The sequence below is a fragment of the Equus asinus genome, chromosome 5 (genome assembly GCF_041296235.1).
Source record: "Equus asinus isolate D_3611 breed Donkey chromosome 5, EquAss-T2T_v2, whole genome shotgun sequence".
NCBI classification, from domain to species: domain Eukaryota; kingdom Metazoa; phylum Chordata; class Mammalia; order Perissodactyla; family Equidae; genus Equus; species Equus asinus.
Window position 1 is genome coordinate 16,562,485 of NC_091794.1, and position 26,360 is coordinate 16,588,844.

Genomic DNA, 26,360 nt, shown 5'->3' on the forward strand with positions numbered 1-26,360 from the left:
TTTTAACCTGCAGCAATATGGTTTTGAAAAGCCTCAATTGCCTTTTCACTAGCATCACAGTAAGTCTTGGTATAAATTATTCTTCTGCTTCTGCCTTTCTCTGTCTTGGGAACCCGGGACGTTAGCAGGTTCTTGGAAAATAAAGTCCTATAGCTCAAATATTCAAAAGGGGTTTTGTTTTTGCATCAACTTTTCAAAGATTTCTTAGTACTTTTCTTTTTTATGCTAGGAGATAAACTGAAAGGATTTAGACTTCCTGCCATGGGAAAAAATAATTATTTTCTCTGTTTTTAAAGGCTTCTATTTTGAAGACAAAATCAGTTTTAACTCAAATGGAAATTGCAGTAAAATCTCAGACACTGTAATCAGTGACTGCATTAAAACTCTCAAGAAGTATGCCAACTTCCATGTGAGGCCACAACGCAGCCAGGATCACAAAGAGACATTATCCACTTTGCCTGTGGCCCATGGCCATTCTGACATTTTATACCATAAAATTTTTATACTGTAAAATTGTAGATCAAGGCAGTTGTCTCTAATATGTTACACACAAATACACACACACACACACACACACACACTCTGATTTTTCTCCTGTGGCCGTATAATAAGCAGAGGGGTTTTGGTTTAATCTAGATTAAGGGCTAGCAAACACATTAAAAAAAAACCAGTATCAAATTTTTTTTTGATTATAAGAGTAATAGTGTTCACCAAATATTCAGTGACTGGTTAAACAACTGTGGTACACCCCTACAAGGAATACTGTGAAGTTGCTAAAAAAGAATAAGGTAGACTTATATGCCATTTGACAAGACATGAGACATATATGGTACAATCCTTCTTGTGTGAATAAAATGAGGACATATATGTATATACACTGGATTTACATAAACATATTTTTTTCTGGAGGATATACAAGACCCTTGTGATTGGAGAGATGAGGGGAATTTTACTTTTTTTTGTTTTTGTTTCCGTGAGGAAGATTGGCCCTAAGCTAACATCCGTTGCCTATCTTCCCCTTTGCTTGAGGAAGGTTGTCCCTGAGCTAACATCTGCGCCAGTCTTCTTCTATTTTGTGTGTGGGACTCTGCCACAGCATGGCTTGATGAGTGGTGTGTAAGTCCGCCCCTGGGTTCTGAACCTGTGAACCCTGGGCCACCAAAGCAAAGTGTGCAAACTTAACCACTATGCCATCAGGTTTGCTGGGGAATTTTACTTTTAATTATATATTTTTCTATTCTGTTTGAATTTTCCAATTATATGCTTAAAAAATAACACCAATAAGGGTATCTGAGTGGCAAGGTTATGAGGAATTTTGTTCTTCTTTATTTTCCTCTGTAATAAAAAAATATGATATTTTAAAAGAAAATGTCTCTAAAATAAATTATGTCAAAGTAACTCAAAGTTAGTGATAAGAAATTTGAAAGCACTAAAAAATCGTAAAAAAAAATCCTCGTAATACCCTGGCCCAACAATACCCACTGTTGAATTCTTGGTGGGTTGTGTTCAGTTTACAAAGTCTCTTTTCCTCTCTGCTTTGGGAGTAAGAAAGATCCTTTTCATTCCTTTAGGCAGAGGGACCCGAAACAGCTCTATGAGCTGTTCTTCCATACACCTTCCTGGACACCCTCCACCACCACACTGTTTTTGATTGCTAGGACATTGTTGGAGCAGCATAGGCTACAGTGACACTTCTCAAAATTGCACAGGTCTTCCTTCTGGTACTGCTCCTTGAAAAGCATGATCCTTGTGTCACCTTATAAGAATACATAGCATCTGGTGGTGGAGTGGAGCTGGAGCAGTTGGAATAGAATTGCAGCAGAGCATGGAATTGGAGCAGAGACGCCCTCATGATGCCCCACAAATTATTATAGTGTTTGCACTGAAATAATTTCTGGAGGACTCAGAAATGTTCTGTTCTTCTGAACACATAGAGATGCTTCCCTGCAAGGTACTGGGCCTTGAACTTCTTCAAAAGATAAGGAAATTGAAGGAAGAACACAGCGAGGTGAAATACTGGTGTTATTTCTTAGGCAATTGACCTACAAAACATTTTAATACTTTATTTGTTGAGGATCATCTTCTGAAGAAGGGTATTAACCCTCTCTTTCATGCTAACACCTGGGTGTTAATGCTTATATTTTAAGTATTTATCCTCCTTTCAACAAATTTAAGAATTTTCCCACTTTGTTGCTGCTGTTATTGAAAATAAGATAATAATGATAATCATTATGTTTATTATGGCTTACTCTCATTGATTGGTTTCTATGGGTTGGGCAGTTTATTTACACTATTTTCACTTAATTTTCAACATAACTCTGCTGTTGTTGTTACTATTATTATTTCTATTTTATAGATGAGAAAACATAGACTTGGAAATGTCGAAAACTTGCCAAATGTCACAAATCTATGAAGAGGCAGATGAAGACTTGAATCTACTTCAGGCTGATTCTGAAGCTCCCTTAAGATCACTTTCCAGATTAGGTTTATATGACTCCTCCCTCAGAGGTTCAAGCCATGCCCAGAGCTTTCTTATCTTTCTATTCCTACATGTGTGTTTGTGTGCACATGCGTGCGCGAGAGAAAGAGAAGAACTCCAAATAAAATGTTATGAAATTTCTCTAGGACTCCATTTTCCTCACCTCTGAAATGGATAGCACCTACCTCTGCGGTTTATTGCGAGGACCAAATGAGATAATATAAGTGAAAGCACTGAGTACACCTAAAATAAAACATTATCATTACTGCTATACAAGTTTCCTTCCTTTGCATAATGGATGTGTTCTAGAGAAGGTGATTATGAAAATGTATAGGCTTAACTTCTATTATCAAATCACAGAGCAATTACATTATAAAATCACAGATAAAAAATTCCTAACAGATTGAGATGAAGACTTGCTGTAAGGCAGGGGTTCAGGTGGAGGTTGGGCCTGTCAGTGTGATACTGGGAGCAGTCTGCGTGTTGGCAGCACTTTCTGTATCCTCTTATCTCCCTCTCCTCAGCCTCCTTGGTCCGGTAATTCCTGAATCTATTCCAGCAGTTTCCAGAGATGATTTCCTTCTTTTCCTTTTTTCTGGTTATGAGGTCCAACGGAATTTGTATGCAACAATAATACTTCACCTGATGGCCTTATCCCACACATGATATAGAAGAGTTAGAAAATTCCTTTAATTTGCGACTTCCAATTAGGTAAATTCATTAGTGCTCCATTTACTCTGTATGTTTGGTTGTAAGTTTCAGTCATATATATTAATAACGCTTGCATTAGTTTCATCATATTCATTATATTGAAAGGCTTCTGGGTCAGGAACCATGTCTTCTACTTTCTTGGACACCCTACACTTACTAGTAAGTCCTATAAATAAAAGTAAACTTTAAATAGTACTTACTTCACCTCCAACTCATAACTAAACTTGACTCTGGGCTTGAAGTGCTATTTTCTCCCTCTAGTCTCATCAGATAAGAGTGTGTCATGTTACTGACTGAGGCCAAGCTACACGCTCCCACAATTCACTTCTTTCTAACCACCAGCTGCGTCTTGCTGCTTGCCTTTTCTTGAGGTACCAGCACTTATTCTTAAATGAATGCCTTATTTTTTTTTTTCTTTCAGGACATCCTTTGCTCGTGGAAAATATTCAGAAAGAATGGAATTTTAAAAATAAACCATCTGCTGCCCAGACCTTGGGAAAAGCAGTTAAGTTTGAAAACACCAGATTCAACTAATCAGAGGCACGAAAGCTTTATTAAGTGTATTAGCTTCCTTGTCTTTAGAGCTCAGGTAGGACACAAGATCCAACCTCAGCATGCTAATAGGTGTCAAGTGACAGAGGTCAGCATAGTGACCTTATGACGCAGCTTGGACAGCTCAGCTAGACATATTCTTCATAAACCCTGAAAGGAGACCTTGTTCAGATTACCTCACACATGACCAGAGAGGCTCTTTGGTTCTAGACCAATTCAAACAAGTTGCATATATATTTTATTTAATATTTTGTCATAAGCAGACTATAGGATCTACTCAAGACTACCTTTATTTTACTGCTTTCATCTTCCCATATCTGTCCTCTAGCCTCCATTTTACCATTTATTCATTATAATAAATATCAAGTACCTTAGGAGGATGGGTAGATAGATGATTGATAAATAGGTCAATCAATGGATAAATAATAGATAGCTAGCTAGATAAAATATATGAGTCATGGGCTCAAGAAATGGCTAGGGAAGGAGATTCTAGATGGAATACCTTTAAACTAGTTACTGAAGGATAGATGGGATTTCAAAGTACAGAGAGGAAAAAGAAATCATTTCAAGCAGAATAAACCACATGAAGAAAAGGTCATCGTGCATAAGGAAAAGCAAACCATTTGGTTTGTGAAAAGGAGTAGCAAGAAATAAAATTGGTAATTTTTAGGTAAATTAGGACTAACTCACAGGGGAACTTGAGTCCCAACCAAGGAGCATCACTCTGTCAATAATCCAGGTCTGAATAAAGTTCAGTAAACAACTCACCAGCACCATAATTTCAGTAGAGAGTGTTGTAATCCACAGCCTTTGAGACTTTGGGCTCCACAGGGGAGATGCTACATTAGTGGTAGAGAAAAGGTCCTCAAATCCAACATCTTACTAAGATTATCATGCTTCATCTATTGAGATTCATCATATCACATCATTTAAACAAGGCTCTCACCAGCTCCTAATCACATAGGCATTGGTTCTTCATTGTCAATCACAAATTCTATAGAGTTGCCTAAAGGCCAATGGTGAGTCTGTCTGAGAGGAGAGAGGTGAGTATCCTGAGCACACGGGAGATGTCTGTAGAATGGTTTGACAAAAGCTGTCATTTGACCTTGAATAGAGCCAATAAGTTCATAAATGATTGGTTACTTATACATGTCTAATTCTGATACAGAAAGTCATTTCATTGTATTTGAAACTCTGAGATATCCTTGTATATCCTTTAAGGTTTACTGCTAAATGCATAGGATTCTTTGATTCTAGTCATCACAGAAACTCCCCTTTCCCAACAATGCCTAGCCCCCTTCCTCTTTATTGCTGTCTATTGCACTTACCGACTTCCTACATGCTTTATATTTTATGTACGTATTTGCTTATTTTCTGCCTTTCTGCCATGCATATAGTTCTATGAAGACAAATTTTTTTTGTATTTGTCTGTTTTGTTCACTGTTGAAACTCCTGCACCTAGAACAGATTCTTGTTGAAATACCACTTTTGAAAATGAAGGCAAAATATAGAAGAAGGAAAGCAAATATAGAAGAGGGTAAGCAAATGAAGGCAAAATATAGAAGAGGGTAAGCAAATATTAACTGGAGTATGGAAAAAAACAAGCTTTCTACATAAAGCCTCCCTCCAAAAATTCATATATCATATAATTTGAAAATATCATCAGCTAACAAGTTCATGAATTGATTTTCTCTAGAACTCAAAGCACTTTTTAAAATGCATCTAATTGCTTTCTTACTGGTATTGAAATGCCAATCTCATTCTTTCCATTTTATACAGATGGAAATCATGGCAAAGAGAGATGCTCTGGGTACAAAAGATGAATTCAGGGTTTCTGACTCCAAGGGCTAGGTTCTATGCATTATTTCATATCAGTTTGTGTTTCATAATAAATGAGATTTTAGTGCTGAATTACATAGGATACTAGAATTTCAACCAATAAACAATGCCATTAGCTTATGGTCTCTCTGCTAGTACATGGCCTCCTTACAGAAACAAAGAAACTAATAAAAAACAAAAACAAACAAGTAGCAACACAAAAAGAAGAAAGGTGAACACCTCAAAAGGCTAAACATGGTTATTCTTAGTTTTAATTTTAAAATCCAGGTTGTTCTTTTCCATCGTAATTGTATTGCATCCCACTGGCAGAAAGGAATGAGATTTAGTATGCTATGCAAATGACAGCAGGTCAGCCACAGCTCCTCAAGCTCTGGGAACATTATGGCTTCTCCTTCATCCTGAAAATATCTTCTGGATTAAAGATCTCATTCAAAGGATCATATTTTTCAATATAAAAATTGAAACTATCAAAGTACTAAAAGAAAACATCTGTGAATCCTTTTATAATCTTGGCATGGGGAAGGACTTCCTACCTATGACTCAATATCTAGAAACCATAATAGAAAAGATTAGTAAGTCTGATTATAATAAAAACCAAATTTTGTATGACCAAAAAATAATGCCGTAAGCAAAGTAATTTAAAAAAAAAAAAAAAAGACAAGACAAACTGTGAGAAATATTTCCAGCTCATATACGTAAAAGGATTATCACCTTAATGTAGAAAGAGCAAGAAGTCAATATGGAAAAAAACAAGAACTCAATAGAAAGAAAAGGCAAAGGGGAAAAACAGGCACCTTATAGAAAAATGAATACTAAAATCATTAAACATAAAAAGTTGTTTAATATTACTCATAATAAGAAAAATGCAAATCAAAATACACTGAAGTATCATCCATTTACCTTTACAATTGCAAAAATCCCGTCTAACAGATCGCTATTTTGTTGAGGCTAAGGTAAAAGGGTACTTTCATATATTGCCAATGGGACTGCTCAGTGACACAACTCCTGTCGAGATCAATTTGGCAAAATTTCTCAAAATTTAAGATGCATGTAACCCTGTGACCAACAATTTTACTTCTGAAAATTTATCCTGCAGAAAACCTGCACATCTCTGAAATGATTTATGTACAAGGTTGTTCACTGGAGCATTGTTTGAAATGACAAAAATTGTTCATAAATAGAGACTGGTAGAATAAACTATGACACATTTACATAATGGAATACTGTTCAACTGAATAAAAGATTAAGGTAGCTCTCTATATACTGATGTGGAAAGGTTTCCAAGATATATTGGAGAATTCAAGATTGAGAAATGCATTGAAAATTACAAGATTGACTAATTCAAGAATAGTCTCACATAAAAATGAACATGAAAATGTCATAGCAATGATAAAATGATCCCCGTGCTCCCCCATCTTTTAGCCACTAGTGCAGCCAACATTTGGGCGAATGTGGTGAAACAGTATTTGGCATCCTTGGGACTCGTTCACCTTGGACCGTAAAACGTTTCCTGTTCTTCCCTCTCTAGCTCTGCAGCGTTCTTTCAATGCTAATAAACAGCTACTTCTTTCTAAACTCAATGGAGTCACTGGTAAAATCTAAAATGACATTAAAATGTTGCAACCATGAATTAGTTGGGATAAATCCCATTGAAAAGCCTAGGATGATTCGCCGTAAGTTCTACTCTCCATGTGTTGAGTGGAAAAGATCTGGTTATTCACTTGTTGCTATCTAAGAAGAAGAAAACACATTTCTCTGGGAGTTTAAATGTATGAGATTATTAAAAATAATGAGTATAATATATTCATTCATTAGATACAATTTATCAAGATTCTAAAGTGCTCAGGTGATGTAATCAGTATGCATAAGATTACTAACATGAGACAGAATACAGCATTAGGCTGATGATGTATGTTGAGTACTTGGGGGGTCCTAAAGGAGAAGCCTATCTAAACGGTGCATTGTAATTGATAATACATTTAATAACAGCAGCCTAATTTTTGTAAAATGAGCAACACATTCATTCACTGGTCAAAAATTATAGCATCAGTCCACCAAGCTGTTTCCCCAAAGGTTCCGTCATATTTACAGTCAAGAGTGCTGTCTAGAACAACCCAGAAGTCACAAAAGAGAGCAGGGATAAATGCTCCTAAATTTGATTCCCCATTTCCTTTTTCCCATTACTTTTTGGTAAACAGATAACCAGTGAGTTATCCATTCTGTGTAGGAATTTCTTCCTCTGGGTTCCATTATTCACTTTAGGCATTTATTTTAAAATGTGGAGGTAGGCAGGTAGGGAGTATTGATTGATTGATTCATTCATTCTTTAGTAATTAAACACCCAATATGTTCTGGGTATTTTGCCAGCATTAAAAACACAGAGATAAAAGACATAGTCCCTGCCCTCAAATATTTCAGTCTACTGAGGAGAAGGGAAAGTAAAATCCAACTAATTATAATACAGGGTGGTAGCTGCTATAATTGAGTTAAGCTTAAATAGCTGTGAGAGAACAGAGGCATGAGAACCTGACTTTTGATGAGGAAGCTCGAAAACAAATTTGGAGGAGATGATGCCCGAGCTAAAACTTGAAGGATGGGAGGAGTTGATCAGGCAGAGACTAGAGAAGATGGAAAGAGACACCAGGTAGAGGCAACAGAAAAAAAAAAGAAATATTACAGAGCAAGGCAGAGCATGGTCCATTCAGGGAACTGCAGGCAGATCCATAGAGCACTGGGTGATATTTGGGAATAGCAGGAAGTGAGGTGTCAGAGGTGGGTAGGGCCCACTCAGGTTGTGGTGCAAGTACCACTTTAGATAAGGTGATCAGGGAAGCCTGAGATCTGAATGAAGAGTCAGCCATGCCAAACTCAGGGAGAGGAGCATTCTCAGCAGATAACTGCGTGTAGTGTAAGATAAGTCTATTCCAAAGAGTGGTTAAATTGCTAGGGGCACTGATTCCTGGTTGTCAGAGATGAACAGGACTATTCCAAATACTATTCCCCTGACTATTATCTAATCTCTTTTGTTGTCTCTGGAACCATGGCTCTTTCCCATCAATGAATTCATTCAGTCCCCGTAATCAACTCTGATTAGTGTTGTTTAACATCAATCTTTTCCACTTTTTTTCAAAGAAAGATACCAATCAGTTCTGCACACCCCTGCTTGTTAAAAGCAGCACCTCTCCTGCTGACTTACCGTTCTCTTAATCAAAAGGGCAGGAGGAAGCAGTTGGGATTCACTTTTCTTTTTTTATTCTTTCAAAGTACACAAATGTCAGCTTCCTCAAGGATGTTTGGCATAGCTGAGTTCAGTCATGTAATGTACAAAGTCAGCTTGATCAAAAGGTTGCAGGCTGCCCACTGCTAAAATGGAGGGAGAAAAGGAAACCAAGGGCTTCTCTGAAGTGTGAATGAGTGCAGAGGCCACTGTCACATGTGTATTTACACTGAGGACATGCTGAGCCGACAAGGGAGTTTGGGAAACATAAGCCTCTACCAATACTCTACTCTGCCTTCACCTTTGAAACTCTGGAGTAGCGCTTTCTTCTCTTTCCTACTTTCATTGTTGTTCTCAGCCAAGTACTTTCTATACAGCTTTGTAGCAACCCCAAGCCACGGCCATTTATACGTATTTAAAAAGTTATTTTCACTGCCAGTCTCCATACTTTAGCTGAAGAGTATAATTCTCCTTACCTCCATGACTTGAAAATGTTAGCACCTAGAACAGGCACCAGGTAGTTCATTCATTCTCTTACTCTTTTAACAAATCAGTATCCATCATGTGGTTGTCAATATGACAAACCCTTGTCAATAATTCCCCTGGAAGACGCTTCTAACAGTCAGAAGCAGAAAATAAATTTTCCAAAGAGTTTATTACCTTAGATTAAACTGTAACTCAACTTGGTTTCAGAAATAGGCAAAAGTCTGTAAATAAAACTTACGGACATATCTAAACCTGAACACATATTCCCATCAAGCACAAAAATCATCATATAAGGTTATAGGCTCCAAATGAAGTTGCACAAGTTATTTAATATTTGGAAGAACGTAGAGCTGGTATGGTTCACAAATAACGTTTTGTGCAACCTCCTCCTTGTTCCAATGTGGAAACCAAAGGGATGAGAAGGTATAAGGTCACATAGCTCTGAGTTCAGCCAGAAATAGAACTCAAGCTCCAAATTCTTAGTCTGGGGACTTTTATTTTATGTGACGACCATTTATTAGGTAGGGATGAGGGGTGGACAAGAGGGGAATACAAAGTCTTAAGGTCACTGATATGGAGGGACAAGGAGAGCGATGAGATGCTAAAAAATAACCCCACTGGTCTAGAGAAAAGCTGTTCTTTTACTCACTTGAAATGCCTCTGATTTCCTGGAAAGAACATGGGAGAAATGTGTATATAGGATCACGTTTATATGGAATAAGTTATTACATCATTCCCCCTTCTTACATGTTCTAAAAAAAAATCTCCTAGAGCAGTGTTTCCCAAATTTCCCTGATTACAACAATCGAGTAGGTTTCTTGCTTCAGACACAAATGCCATGGCTGCTCTATGGAAGCTTCTGGTTCTCCAGGTCTGGGGGATTACCCAGAAATGTGCATATTTCACAGATGATCCTAATGATTCTTAGGCTCAGGGATGTTTGGGAAACACTATCCTAGAGAAACCTTTGCCACAGCAGCTAAAAAATTCTTCATTCCTTTGAATTATTTCATTTCAATGTTTCTGTTGTGCCTTTTCAGCAGGTGCAGACTTTCACAGCAAACTGTGAACTCATACGTTCCTTTAAAATAACTTTAGATACATTTACTGAGTTTTAGGGTTTTTAGTGATAGCAAAAAGTCAAATGGGCTTTTTAAGCAGCTCACTCACACAGGATCATCAGCCTATAACTCCCAAGCATCAATCCTACTTTATTAGAGAAAGAAGAAAAAACCCTGTGCTTAGTCAACCTCCTTTAATTGTATCCAGGGTTACTTTTTCACTTCTGTTTCATTGTCTGTCAATCTGGTTGATCAGTTTACTAATTTCTACCCTGTTGGAGGTGATTCTCAGAAAAATCAGTCTGCCTTTGTTGCATCCCAGAGATATTCACAATAGAAATAAGAAGAAAGCATAGCCAACAAAAATAACTAGGAAAAGAAACCTTCACATCTGGGCCCAGGCCCCATCCTGCTCAGTGAAACATCTGTCTTATATCTTTTTAACACATAAAAATAAGGCCTTTCACATCATCTCACCTCTCCTTGATAAGTCAGTCTATTTCCTTCCAAATTCTGTCTGAGACAAAACTCTTCAGCTCCTCCACCTACCTTTGAGAAAGACACAATCAGGAAACGGTGTCTGAGATGAGCTCACTTCCTCATGTCTTTCAGTCAGACTTTTATTAAATGGATCCCAAGCAAACCAACCAAAAAACAAAAATACTCATGTCACTTCTTTTGCAATAATTCTGCAGTCTTGAGGAAAATTGAATTTCGGGGAAATGAACAGTTGATGCCCTCTTATAAGCATGAGAGGAGGGGCAATGACTCTAAAGAATGTCTGTTAATTGTGGTTGTACTGTAGTTATATTAAGAATTGCACAATTAATTCCCACTATCAAATTAAACTGGTAAACGGGCCTAGATTAAAAACACGTTTGCTCTGCTTGTTTTCCTCAGTTATATACAAAGTAATCATAAATTCAGTTTGCCATCGCTAGTATGTTTTCACTTTGGGGGAAAAAAATGTTTTTCCTCGCAGGGCATATTGCATATTGGGATGATAAACACCAAGGTCAATGATGTATATAATTGTGGGGGTATGACTGTTGCTAAAATAAGCACCTAGTTTAGTACACTATTTCCCTTAGAAGCTGGAAGCATAGTCATTTTTTCCTACTGGGAGAGAACGTGTCCCTTGAGTTGGGTAGAGACTGAGACGCAGAGTGGTACAGCCTGAAGCAGGAAACACACTTGACAGGCAGAATCCAGGAGGATGAGACAGCATCAGAGCAGCATTAGAGACAGTGCCCGGAGACAGCAGAGATGTGTGGACTCTTGCGGCACAATTGAAAGATTATAGATGGTGGGTGACCATGGTTTTAAGAATCCATCTCCACTGGCCACAACAACATTGGCAGCCAACATTTGTAAGGTCTCTTTAATTATGTCAGTGACCAGAGCTAGCCTCCCAGGTTAGGCTGCAACAACAACTAACAAGCTGCCCCTAGCCTCCTTCGGGACTCAAATGATAAAGCCTCAGAAATCACAGCAACAGCAGCAGCAGCAAGAGCACGGCTTTGACCTGCAGTTCTTGCCCATCAAAGAGCTGTGCCCTGTGCTCCCACTGACAGGCAGATAAATACAGAGATCTGTTGGCAAGTACGTATTTATGTATATCTCCATCTCCTTCATACAGACCTACAGAGAATGCATAACAGCTTCCAGTGGTGTAACACATTCACCCTCTAATGGGGTGAGGCCCATTGCTCACAAATGGGTGAAAAGAAGCATCAATACGCAGGTCTTAACCTCAGTTTGTGGGCAGAAACCTGTCATTCCATTGCAGGCCGATGGGTCTCCTATTCAGACAGTCCTTGTTTAATTTTCCAAACCCCCTCTTCTAAATGGTGCTACTCTATGCTGTGCAGACAGACAGGTTTGACAAGCAGAGCCATCAATTTCACATTCCCTGTGCCAACTGCTGGGAAAAATTAGGCCTAGTATGTACCTGGGATTGAGTGGCTTGAGAGGCAAGAGCATTTGGCACTTAGGAAGTATTTTCCAAATTAGAAACTGAGAACTCAGGATGGAAATCTCACAGAGAGTTATCCTTGTTCAAATGCATAAAATCAGGAGCGTCAAATACGTCCTAGTGGTCTACTGTGGGGCATACATTATGCTGAACCCAGAAGATACAGAGAAAAGTAAGGCATGGTCTTTCTAGAAGGAGCTCTCAGTAGGTGGGAAAAGGCACTCACTCAAATGACCACAATATAAAATGGGACATTTGCCTTAAGAACGGAACAAAGCAAGGTACACACAATTCTTGGTCAAGAGAAAGCTGTATATAGATGTGACGTATTGGCCAAATTGTTACACTTCAAGAAATGTCAGAACTGTCCAAAGAAAGGCCAACCAGGTGCATGATAGATAATGATGAGTGAATTAGGCACACAGCAAAAGACCAGCTAATGAGCACTGTTTCTCACAACCAAGTCCCAGAATTTCCTTGGGATCTCTGAGACTGCCTCAGGGTTAATGACATCTTGGGATGATGTTGAAATCTCTGCTAGCATATAGTCTTCCTGAGGTTTCTTTCTGGTGCTGACCTGATTGAACTGAAGAAAGAAGGGAGAAAACGCAGGAGAAAGGTTCTATCGCTATTTCAGGAGTCAGAGAGTGAGAGTTAAGAACTACTAAATAGTTAAGGACCTAGGATTCCTCCCAAATCCCCCTGAGAAGATCAGCACCCTATGATATGGGAGATCTCCCACAGAGTCTTGTGTATCAGGAACTCATAAATGGGAACCCAAAGGAGTTTGTGTGTTACCTGAGTTTATGCCCCAAGGGGTCAAACTTGGAGAGCATTTCACGTTGTTCAGGAATATAATACAATCAAGCCCTCAATGGTTAGAGGCTTAAGTGAGCCTAAGGGCCCACTCCCCAACCTTGCCCTGTCTTGTAAGCAGTAATGGACTTGACTATAAACAAATCAGAAGGCAAAGAGGATCTCACATTTAGGAAGTATTTTCCGGCTAGATTTATAGTTAGGTGGCACTACGGTTAGGGTTGGTAGGCAAGAGACACGGAGAGTGCCGTTAACATTTTCTGAGATGTCCCTTGTTTATCTCCACAGTCATGACTGCATTTGCGTCTTGATTGCTCTACAACTGAATGGCTGCAATTGCCTACCAGCTGGCATCTGACTAGTCTCAGTCCCTCAGTCCACTTTGTACACTATAACCAGGTTAACTCCTAAGGTACCGCTTTCATTACTTTTGCTTGCCTCTCTAGAATGTTTCAACTATTCAGCAAACCCTTATCGAGTTCTAACTATCTGACAGCCATTGTTTTCATAATCCACAAGAAAAAGTTCTGGGCACCACCTGCCCTTTCAATTTGACACCCCAATCTTCACCAACATAGATCGCTTCTCTAATTTCATTACTTCCTGTACACATGAACTTCCTTCCCACTGCCATGCCTACTTTCACAGTGAAACTTTTCTTCATTCTCCCTATTTCTCTGTTTTCCAACATCACTCCACTGCATTGCATCTTACTTTCTCTCCAAAGGACCCATTTCCCGTCATCCTTCAATGCCCAGCTTTTACATCTACTGCTAAAGTTCTCCCTCTACTACCAAACCTTCCATGTACCGTTAGACACCACCCTGAAGTTAATTCTTGTAGTACTCACTGCCTTTCTTTGCTGCTTATTTTCGTGCCTAATAATAGACTAGTAATTTCTACCTCATTAATTTTAGGATCTGATTACTAATATCTGCAATAAGACTATAGAAACTGTAAGGTCCTTGTAAGCAGGTATTGTATGTCTGGTAATCAGTAACACTGTTAACTATAGGGAAAGATATTAATTAAGATTAGCATCATACTTGTTTCTAAATTTAAGTTGCATTGCTGTTTCTCTTTTTAAAAAATCTTTTCTCCCTTTCCTGTAAGAGTCCAAAAAAACACAAATAGTGACAATAAAGAAACAATCAATATATCAACATGTAATGGTCAGTGGTCTTTACCAGCTGCAACAATGTTCCATTTTACTGCTCAGCTCCTCTCGCTTTTGCCTGTGATGTTCACTATTAGACACATTCTATACTAATGCCATCATGGCACAATTAAATTTTACATTAATTAAGCTTTGGATGTTAGCACCAGCCTAGGGGTGGAGCAGGTATAGGGCAACTGAGACCAGGTTCAGGATATAAGGTCTGTGATATTCATCAAGGAGCTGGGATAAGGACCATTGTATGAGGCATAAGAAATGGTACAATACATAGTCTGCAAGCTTGTTGAATGCCGTTTCTTGCAGATAGGGCTTGATATCAGCTTTCACTTACTTATTATTGATATAAGTGTATTTTTCTCAAAATATGATAAATATTGAAAGGGGTGTGTGAATACCATGATATGAAGATCAAAATCAAGGTTAGAACCAAGGGCATCCGATTAATATGCAAATGGATAATGAATCACTTATAAGATTAAAGTTCGAATTTCAAATGGGAAGAAGGCAAAGGTAGAGGCATAAAGAACACAGTTCTAAGGGTGGTGCCCATGGTTCCATGAAGGAAAAGATGAAGCAGATAGAAGGCAGGCCTACTATATTGACTGGATGTCATACTGAGAGTTTTGAATCAGGCAAGACGACAAAAATACCTAGGAGAGTTTGGACTGGAAGACTGGGAATAATAACTAGGGATAGTGAATACAGTGGCCTGTGTGGACAATGAGGTCAGCATTTAGAATATCAGGTAGCCAGGACTAGGACCTAAATGAAGAGGCTGTAAAGAGAAGAATGTTCATTCATTCTCTCACCCTACATTTATTTATTGAGCTGGAATTACAATAGATCTGGACTAGACCCTGCTTAACAGAATTTATAGTTTAGAGGGAAGAGAGGCATGAAGGACTCAAGTGATGAGATGAGAGCAACTGGAGTAAGGTCTAGTAACCGAGCAATTCTACATTAAGACTTGAAATCAGTGCTAAGCCTGAACGCAGTACCAAGGCGACCTTATCCAAAGCCTGTATTCTTCATATGTTCTCTGTTTAGGAAGACGTTGAGATTAACATGTAGGTGAAACTTAAGCCCACAGATGGGGTAAGCAAGCATTCCTAGCTGGATGGGCTGTATGTGTGTGTGTGTGTGTGTATGCATGCACTCGTGTACTTTTTTCCTAACAGGTATGAACCACGACCCTGTAGCATAGGAATAAATGATAAGGATGATGATAATGATGATTATAACAGCAGCCAACATTTATCGAGTGGTTACTATATACCAAGTATTGGTTTAAATATTTTACACTTATCATTTACTCCTCACAGTAATTTTATGACAAAGGTATCACCATCAATGCCATTTTACAGATTAAGAAACTGAGGCACTGAAAATTAAATAGCTTTCCCAAGGTCACATGGCTAGTAAGTGACAGAACCCAGGTGGCCCGCAGTCTGAATCACTCTGCCAGGCTGCTTACATCCAGGAGAACAATAGGAGAGTTATGCTACCTCAGATCAGAGCTTATCTATGTCTATGGAATATCTATTTTTCCATAATAGAAATGATTTGAGGCTACTCTCCCTAGAGCAGTAGCCCCTCTCAGAAATGTGAGAATGGCATATTAAGTTGTTCAGGCGTATTATGAAAGTATCATGGTAACAGATGAGAGAGATTCAGCTCTTACAGACTTTAATTTTTAATTATACTATGTAAGCAATAAAGAACTATTGTGATGAAGCAGTGTAACAATAGACAGGCTAATACAGAAAGTGAAAATTTTAGTCTCAGTTAGCTACTAAGTATGGGGCCAGCTCTCTACCTCTCCATCCTCCATTTCTCTACAGGGTGACATAAGGGTTAATAAGATGACTGTAAAACACATTTACTTTATGAAGAGTCATAAGTTCTATTACTACTGTGATTTTCTGAACCATGATAATTCTGCTGGGATTTCTTATTAAGACAGCACGTAGATAGATGACTCCTAAGCCCAGGAAAGAAAGTGACCAAATAAAACATCAGCACCATAATGACTGAAGTGTGGACTCCAGCGGACAATTGTGTAGTGTCCACTCTTGATGAAGTTGATTGTTAATGTAGGGGCATGAACATCAAATTTCCATTAAAAACCAAGGAGAAATGTATGTAGCTTTGAATCTTTCCTTCTTGGTCTCCTGGAGTCAATTCCAAAGCATCTTCTAATAAATACTATTTGACAATTTGTAATTTTATATAAATTTATTTTCCTTAGAGTATAAACATTCAAGTCAATTGTTATGGCTTCCAATTTTCAGCTTGTCTATATCTCAAGACAGAATGTCCCCTCTTGACATCTAGGGAAGCACTCTATGGAGCACTATGCAACCTGTACCTCACTGGATACTAAGGCTATCCAGCACTACTATTTTCTCAAGTGAGCTGGGTTAATGCAAAGAGGGGAAAAAGTGGGGCACACTTACAGGCTGCAAACTGCTGTATATGTAAATCTACAAGTCCCTTCTTTTCTAGCCGCAACATGCTGGAAGACCCTGACATTAAATTGAGTAGAGAATGTCTTCACGCAGAAAAATAGTACCACCTGTAGTCTGAACTTGTCAGGGGGTTCTGGCCCCCTTTTAGCATTTGACCTTCAATGAATAATATAACTGATTTAGCCCTTAGCCTGTACCAGCTGCAAAAGTGACAGATACCTGTCATATTTTAGGACGGTTTATCACCTCAGTGCCTGGAGTGATTGCGTATTTATAGACACAAAGATAGATACATAAAGCACATATGTATAGGTAGGAGACCCCTGGAGGTGGCGATTAGGACTAGGCAGTAATTTTAGCTTGAAGTTCCCATGACTTAAATAGCCACTTGAGCTCTGCTCTTGCAGTTTACAATGTCAATAGAACCCCTAAATGAAATTACAGCCTTCTGATACGCAGCAGGATATCCTTTCTTTGCCATGCAATGTACATGGCCAGGAGAAATTGCTCTGTATATGGAGTTTCACTAACGCAGAATTTATCATAAGGCTGCTCTGCTAAAATATCATTATGCTGTTATTCACTGGATAACACATCTAATGACTCAGGGTGCACTTGATAGCCATGTTTCAGTGAACACAGACGCACGCCCTGATGTGAACTGGGCACTCCAGTCCTTCAAAGCGCTATCGATTTCAATTCTACCATAATTTACACCTGGCTTGTTTTGCCAATAGCTTGAACCCTTGCTAAGACTGGAACATACACACACAAGTAGTAGAGAAATCAGAAATGAACTGTATAGCAAAAATGCATGCAGCAAACTTTCCAAGATTCTGCCTTTATAATAATCTCCCTTGATGCTAATTAAATACTCTGCACGACTTTCTCTGTTATGTTTGAGCATTTTCCCTGTTAGCACTGTCCCATGTTTGGTGGTGACAGTAATAATAACCTCTTATATTTGTACAAACTGTGGGTACTTCCGAGGTGGCATCTGAGTGCCAGTCATCTTGGTTCCTCCACTACCTAGCACAATGGCTGGCACATAATAGTTGCTCATACTATTCTTCTCTAAGGCTCCTCTTCCTCTCTCTGTTCCATAAACATGTGGACACCAAGGATCTGCTCCCTTTTGCTGTCAATATAGTTTCCTTGAGAAAAGTCCACTCCATGATTTTAACTACTACCATGATGCTGACAATTCAGATGACTGCCAAACTTATCTCTAACCTTGACCTACCTCCAGCTTTCCTGAGCAAATCCAACAGCTTACCAGACATGGGTCTGGATGCTCCCCCAATATCTCAAAATTAACACATTCAAAAGCAAATTTAGCATCTCCCACCCACCCTACAAAACCTGCTTCTTCTCCTCATAGCTTTTCTTACTTAGTTGTATAAGGCAGAAACCTGGGAGCAATCCAAAATTCCTTCTTCTCTCGATGCCCAGCCCAAAGGTTATTAAATCGTGTCCATTCTGCCTCTTATCTCTTGAATGTGTCTCCTCCTTTCTATTCCCAGAGTCGTTGTCCTAGTTCAGGGCTTCATTGTTTCCTGTCTGAACAATTTCAGTTGCCTCCTAACTCATTTTCCTGCCTCTATTCTCCCATTCCTCCAATCTTTCCTCCACCCGGCTGCCAGGGTGAGCTTCTATAACACAGTTTGATCATTAACCTTCTCTACTTAAAACCTTTCAATGGCTCCCCAAATGCCACAAGATGAAGTTAAAACTTCTTTGTATGGCAATCAAGGCCCAACATGATTGTTCCCTGCTTGCATCTACAGCATCATTTCTCCCCACTCCTCTACTAAACATCAGTGATACTGGTCCCCAACTCTGCCATGCTATTTCCTATTTAAGGGTCTTTGCCCCTTCTGGTCCTCTTACTGAATGCTTTTCCTCCCTCTGACCATCTGGGAAAATCCTTTAAGGCCCAGGATAGATTTATTAGCTCTTCTTTGAAGCTTTCCCTGAGCTTCTACCCAAGGTACATTCAGCTGAACACTCACTATTTTGTGCTCCAAGGTTCCTTAAATATCCCTCTATTATGATGCGTGGCACATGGCATTATCCCAATTTGTTTCCCTATCTATCTCTCCTCTAGCGACCAACCTGAGGTCATGTCTTATTCATCTTCCCATGGTCAAAGACAAAGTCAAAACCTTCATAGCAGCATATAAAGGCCTATGTGCTCAGACCCCCACTGCCTCCTCAACATCATCTCCAACCATTCTTCTGCTTACCCACTGTGATCCTGCCATATAGACTTGCTTGTTATCGCTCAGACCTACTCGATACATTCTTGTCCAGGGCCTTTGCATCTGGTGGTTCCACTGCCAAAAATGCTCTTGCCTAGATATCCACAAAACTTGCCTTTTCATCTTTCTCAAATGTTGTCCCCTCAGTGAGGCTTTCCTTCTATATCCAGTTTAAAATGCAACCTTAACCCTGACACACACACACTTCTCTCTCTCAATCCCTCTCTCTTTTCTCTCTGCTCCTTCACTGTTCTCCACAGCACTTATCACTACCCAACATGCTGTATATCTTACATTTTTCTCCCTTGCCTAAAAAGTAGGCATTATGAGAACAGAGACTTCTCCTTGTTTTGTTTACTGTAGTATCCCAGCCCAGTGCCAGGTATATAGCATGTGCTCCTCAATAAATATTCTTGAATAAGTGAATCAATCTTTAGCTTCTAGAATAATACCTGACCCAGAGTATGGGTTCAAAAATGTTTCTTGAATAAATAAATAAATAACTTAATGTTAAATCCATGTTTAATGAATGTAATGAAGAAACAGTCTTTGTAATCTGATCCTCATAACACTGATGAGTAAGTCGAATGGGTACTGTTATTCACATTAGAAGAATGAAGTTGGTGAGTCCTAGAAAGGTTAGGAGCCTACGTTAAGGCTATATGGGTTGTTTAAAGTCTACTATTTGTTTCAATTCACTATTAAAAGGTAGAGACAATTCTCTGTACTCTGTTCCTGATGCAGCTCTAACATTTATTACTTTATTTTGATTCCTCTTGACTAGAAAGGCAATTAGCAGGAGGTGCAAGGTGCTAATACTTTTTATTACAATTTGTGTCTTTCCTTATTAGGCGCTTTTCATAAAACAGATCCTTTTCTTTCATTTTCAAAAGTGGATTAGGCACTCATACAATTTTACCCCTCAGAGTGGTTTGTACATGACTACCCCTGAGGATGTCATGCTACAAATCCTGCCAGAATGAACTGGAAGGTGTGTGGCATTTGTAGCTTGAGGATGAACAGGTTGTTTAGTGCCAAGTTTGTGCTAATGGAGATGTCCTCTACGTGTTAACACCCAAAGGAGAACAAATTCAACAACAAAACATCTCGGTTTTTGGCATGTCTATGGAGAGTTAACTTTACATTGTTCAAGGGTTAATTATCCATTATGTGAATCATTTCTCTTTCTCCCTCTGGCTGCTTACATCTAGGAATTCAGTCTACTAGAGGATAAGTAGGGAAAATAAAGAGATGAGAATGAAACTAGTCCATTTTATTTATATTAGAAGCTCCAGAAAAGAATTCAGTATAAGAGGCAGAATTATATCTAGTTTGGGGCTTGCCAAGTTGATTGACCAATGATAACAGATGTAATTAAAGCATATTTTACAAATATTTTGGTTTCTTTTAATTACTGCTTATTGGGGTCAGTTTGTAGTATATAAAGTTACTCCTTAGATGTGACTCATGTCAGCAGGGTACCATTTAGGATGCTGGAAAAGGCCCCTTTCCTCCAACATTCCCAGAGCACTGAAGGTGCCTTAATGTGTAACAGCTTAATGACTGAAGCAACACCAAGTGATCCCACCAATGTCTCTACTCATCCATGAGGAACAATTGCACTTGGCTATTTTCAGCTATTATTTGTCTAAAACAGGGCATTTAATTAGTGCTTGTTAAGATAATGCGAATGATTTGGCTGCCTGTCCTCTTGCCCCTCTCTTTATTATGCTGTCTGTCTGTCCTGCCCCTTCTCTGTCGAGTTCACTGGGCATTCTCAGGCAGTCTTCATGTCTTACAAAATCTGACATCAGCCTGAACTCCTTGAATGTTGAGTTTGAGGAAAGGAAGAGCCACTGACTGACTGTAAGCAAGTATTGACAAGCTGGACAGGCCTTTGGTCAATGTGATACGTTATAGGTGAGTCTGGTACTTTCAGATTTTGCGCAAGCAGACCAAGCTGGCTATTTGGCCAACTTCACAAGTCCTCAAAAATGAATGGACTCACTGCAAGCTCAAGAACCTATGTCCCAGCAGAAATCACCTGAGCTTTGTGGGGATTCGAGAAGCTACCTTGGCAAAGGGCTGGAGATGCTGACAGCTAGTTGGAAGATCTAATACGGGAGTTTAAGGGGCTCACACATAGAAAAATCTACTGAATTGTTTTCTGGACATATTTGTTCCATTATGATAAGCAAAATATACTCACTGTCAATGCATTGACATATAGATATTCATTCGTCACCTATTCATTAATCTTCCACTCAGTCTGAGGCAATTTGACATTGGTTGGGAAGGAGATAAACGTAAAATGCAGTACTTGCTCACTAATCACTTGTAGTTTCATACATACAAAAACCTTCCATTCAAAGCAGTATATGATAAGTGCCAAGTGAACGCTGTAGATTTTTAAAATGCTATCAATGTCAGAAAGGGAAGTTCACTTTTAGTTTGGTTTATCATGGAAAGCTTCAGAGAAATAAGTGTGACTCGACAAGGATATGACGCGGCTGGGTATCTTGAAAAGGTGTCTGGAGGGTTGTAGTTGCTGATGCTGATATGTAAACACAGCATCAAAGTATTTAAACTACAACTAAACAACTGAGAAACTAGAATAAACTGGGTCATTTGTACACAAATTCATTTTTACAAAATAAAGTGAATTCATTAAATATATTCTCAAATTTAATATAATTAATAGCAATTTAATTTATTTCTACTTAATTTTAACTACTTTCTACATATAGCAATTACTATTGTGAAGTTGTGCATAACAGAATTTAGGCTTATAATCTAACATGGATATTTGATAAAGGATGATTACCAATTCTATCAGCTAACCAATCTTATTGCAAAAACTGTTCATAATATTTGCATAAAATTTCTGTATTGTCAGCGTGATAAAATGTCAACTATAATTCACCTTTGGTCAACTTGAAAACCATTTGACTGAATTCAAAGACAAGTAAGCCTAGCTAGTATTTGGTTATATTTTTAATAGCTCAATATAGTTATGTGATTATGCAAGTATATATGTATTTACAAGCTAACATACATACATAATCACATGATACAGTGAATCAACCCCTTATTTTTAACTTTTAAAATATCTATCTTTTAAAAGCAATCACATAAATATCAAAAAGCATTTTCATACAAATAAGAAAGAATAACTTCCTATTGGGAAAATTGTAATTCTGTTATTTAGCAATGTTGTTTGTGCCTAATTGTGATTGTCTAGTTAAATGAATATAACATATAGAAAGTGCTGACAGCTAAAATGTACATCCAAGAAAATATACATTTTACAACACGCATCCTCTAAAATGAAACTAAAATTTTCAGAATGAGCAGTAGAAAATTGAATTATTGATAGGACACTATGAAACTTTATAATATAGGTATTGAAAAAATCAGATAATATTCATACAGCCATTTAAGCAGGAAAAAATGCATCATTATGTTGCCTCTCTGTCAGAGGTGTACTGATCAAATTCTGACTTATTTACTCCAATTTAGCCATGGAATTCTTCCATGGCTACGTGGAACTCCAGATCTTGGAAACAATAAGGAAAACTTCTCTGACAGGTTATATTTTTAAAATGTCATCTTTTGGGATATAGTCTTAGATATTTGTGTTTACCTATTCTCTGCTTAAAAATGCTTACAACATTTTGTACATAGATGTATGAGATTTCAATAATAAAGTGTTTTCAAAGTGTTAGCGATCCAGCTTGCCTTCACTGCAGTCCTAATTGACATCCCTACCAGAGACTAACAGACACTTCTCTCAGGAGTGTGTGCAGCCTGAGCGCTAACTGAGGGAGGCACAGCCTCCTTTGTAGGTCTTGGTAATAATGCGCTAAAAGCTAGTTACATTTTTTATACCATATTTTTAAAACTTTACACTATTTTCCATTCAACTTCTTCCTTTAGCAAACAAGAAAACTAATGGAAAAATCTCCGAGAAACATTATACGTACAAATAGAATGGCCATAACCAACATTCCTAACTGAAATAGGGAAACTTTACCATTACATACCATTACATTTTTAGCGTACTGGCCCTAATCAAACTGGAGACTGCTTCCTAGCACAATGACAGCTGAGGAATCTGATGTGCCTTGCAAACTATAGAAGTTGTGGTAGGAAGCTGATTCTTTGTTCTGGAGGTCACTGACAGACTCTGATGAGGCTGGAGCAGGAGTCAGTCTCTGCAGGGAGCTTGGGATATGTGAACATGCGTGAGTTCTATGGCGAAGAATCTGAATTGCCCAGAGCAGCAAACAAAATTCCAAAACTAAGTATCAATGTAACATGTTGGGTGACTGCACCAGCTTGGACGGGAGCACAAGACACAGCTGGTTAAATGTAAAATCAACTATTGCCAAAGCATTTTCAACTTCTAGGAGAAATTTATTGTCAATGTGTTAACAGCAAGGACAAGTAAAACAATAAAACAGCATCTCTCTTTCCAAATATTTAAGGACATCGAGTAAGTGCCCCTTAGGCCGGGTTGTGGTTCTTGGAAGTTGCAGCCTATGAGAACCATATTGGGGACATCAAAGACTCCTCCCTCTGTCCAAAGCACAATTCACTTCAGATGCTGCCATACAGTCAAATGCTTTTATGGCCACCATGGGTTTTTGCTTTTTTGTTTTTTCCACTCTTAATATTTTGGAACATGCCAGATTCTTAAAATTGAAAGGAAGACAAGAAAACACGTTAAGATCAAATACCTCTGGGAGAACAACTAAGTAGGGACCCGATGGTAAAGGACAAATACACATTCCACTGAAATTCGACTTCCAGGGAGAGTGTGAGCTATTAACAAGGACATGGAAGGCACATATTGGCTCTGAAAGTTGGTCTGTTGACTCGTCTGCTAGTTTCATATCAGACAGGATGCAACTACCCCCATTCCACTCCTTCGACAACATCCCATAGCACACTTGATCAGTCTCTTATAGTGAGGACAATCCTACATTTGGGTTTAATACTGTGAGGACAGCCATCTAGTTTTCCTATGTCAGAATGATAAATTTCCCAGGAACCAAATAAGGATTCTCATTGCATGTTTCTGTTCGATACCATGAATGCGGAAGAATAAAGAAGAGGGTGTGACAAATAATATTTTCCAAAGGTCGGGTGGAGGGAGGTTCCCAAACATTTAAAAGCAACCAGTTCTTAGCAAAGTGGTCTTCAGAAGAACAGTATTAAAGGTATTCTTTTGCTTTGCATCCACTTTTCTTTCCTGCTTAGCTGGGTATGGAAGCATTCTGAGCATAATGTAAATGCTCAGAACAGAGATGCATGAAGTTGGTAGAGAGAAACTCCAAAGGAACGACGAATCCCACTTTCACTTCCCCCTCCTACCACCCCGAACACTACCTCCCCCCACACTCACTCACCTATCTTCCTCCTCCCACAAGCGTGTTTCTAGGCATGTCAAGGCTGACATCCATCGGTGGCAGCAGGAAACCTATGCCTGCAGGGTCGTCCTGAGCATAGACTCAAGGCTCTGCCATTGTCCATGGAGCGCTCTCAGCTGTGCACACTAAAATCTTCATTATTCTGTTAGATTGTTTGGTAGCTTTTTTTACAAAAATGTATCTTTTTTCTTTAAAAACACCCTTTATTTCCTGACTGCTTCAGAGCCACCAAGAATAGAATCCTTGACACATCAAATTCTGGAACCTCACCACTCACCAGGACTGTGGTTCCTGATCCAAGGAGTGTCGACTGAGAGTCAGCACAGCCTCTTGAGAGTGTCCAGGCCTGGCTGCTAAGCTCCCTGCTCTGATTAGCTTGTCGAGTTCACAGTGTTCCAGAGTGCTGAAGCCCAGAAATTAGGGAGGGGAGGTGGAAGGAAAATCACTGGAGCCTCTTGCGATCTAACTTCCACTAACTGAGAGGAAATGTCTTATAAATAAACAACAGCAAGAGAAACAAAAAAAAACCCATCCCGTCCTGCCAGAGGAATGTACATTATTGTCTCCCGACGGAAAACTTTACACCACACTCAAAATGCAGCCATGTCTCCTGAAACTACCTCCCTCAAAACAGAAAGGAAAAGAGAATCAAGAAGAAAAGGAGAACAAAAAAAGATTTTTTTCATCCCCTTGAATTCTGTTGGCAAGTTCATGTGAGTTCCCAGTAGACAAACTAAACCAGCAGTTTCAACAGTGTCACTGTTCCAGGATTTCTTGCGGAGGCTGCTTATTAGCAAAATTTCATTTCTGCCCAGATCATTGCTGTGCCATCCGGACATTTTCAGAAGGGAAGTTCAGGGAAGGGGGGAGGGTGTGACTGTGGAGGAGAGGAAGAAGAGAGGACAAAGGAACGCTCCTGATGAACCGGAATGCCCTAGCCACGGCCATGAGAACGCGAGCCCCCTCCCGCCACCCACCTACTGCTTGTTGAGGACTTGGTGATGCGATGTGTTTAATCTACTTACTCTTTCTGCTCGGGAGGCTGAGGTTCCTACATTTCCAGCTCATGCTGGACTGTACCGTAAGCAACAAGTGAAATGAGTTCAGTGATCTCATTCTAGTCCTTCGACTCCTGTCCACATCGCTAAGCGACTGCACAGCTTGGCACAGGCCAGGATGAGTCAGCAGTCTCTGGTCATGAGAGGCCAGGCCTGGAATAGCAGGGGGGTTTAGGTCAGGAGCAAAATGAAGCAGAAAGGCAGTCTAGATGGCAGAGCTCGGCTGTGCAGCACACAGATACTGCAGGTCAAAATGACAGAGGCTCATCAGCTCTGGAGTGAAGACCGTGGGATTATAGAAAAAGGAACAGCAAGAGAAACACTTAGAACAGCTGCCTACCAAACATAGCAAGAACAAATTAGAGTACCACGGTCAGAAAAAGAGGGCATGGTAGAGCCCTGGAGGAGAAAAGATGCTCATTAAGATTTCTGGAATACCTTTTCTTCCATGTGCTCCCAAGCTTGATTTAAGAAATGGTGGTTACCTGTAGACTATTCTGGTATTTTGGTACTGCCTTCCCAATTTGGTAAGTAGCAAAACAAACACATAAAAGCAAAGCACTGCAGTTAAACAGCAAGAAGCAGCCTCATATTCCACAAAGTAATGCAATTATAAGTAAAAGCTTAATATCTCAAAGATGTCATTTGGGTCAATAGTGTCCTTGGATAGCCTGAAAAATACTGGCCACAAAATGGTTAAAGAGAAGCACTCCTTAAATTGAGCTTGGGTGGTGGTAGAGAAGAGCTAAGAGAAAAGAGAGGCACAAGTTCCACGATGAAACAGAAGGGAAACAGGACACTGTCTCCACATTTCTACTCAAAGGAGTC

General features: G+C 39.1%; 1 protein-coding gene across 45 annotated transcripts in view; it reads right to left on the reverse strand.

The window, feature by feature from the left end:
• Positions 1–26,360, reverse strand: part of ZBTB20 (zinc finger and BTB domain containing 20) — a 770,050-nt gene that overhangs the window by 261,928 nt on the left and 481,762 nt on the right. For 4 of the 45 annotated variants that reach the window (XM_070508908.1, XM_070508882.1, XM_070508903.1 and 1 more), the window contains exon 1: positions 25,500–26,040. The exons of 39 other annotated variants lie outside the window; for them this stretch is intronic. The gene's annotated coding sequence lies outside the window, so the exon portion shown is untranslated. Of the gene's footprint in view, positions 1–24,453; positions 25,452–25,499; positions 26,041–26,360 lie in introns of those variants that run through there. 2 more of the 45 variants (XM_070508914.1, XM_070508897.1) reach the window with 1 other exon arrangement.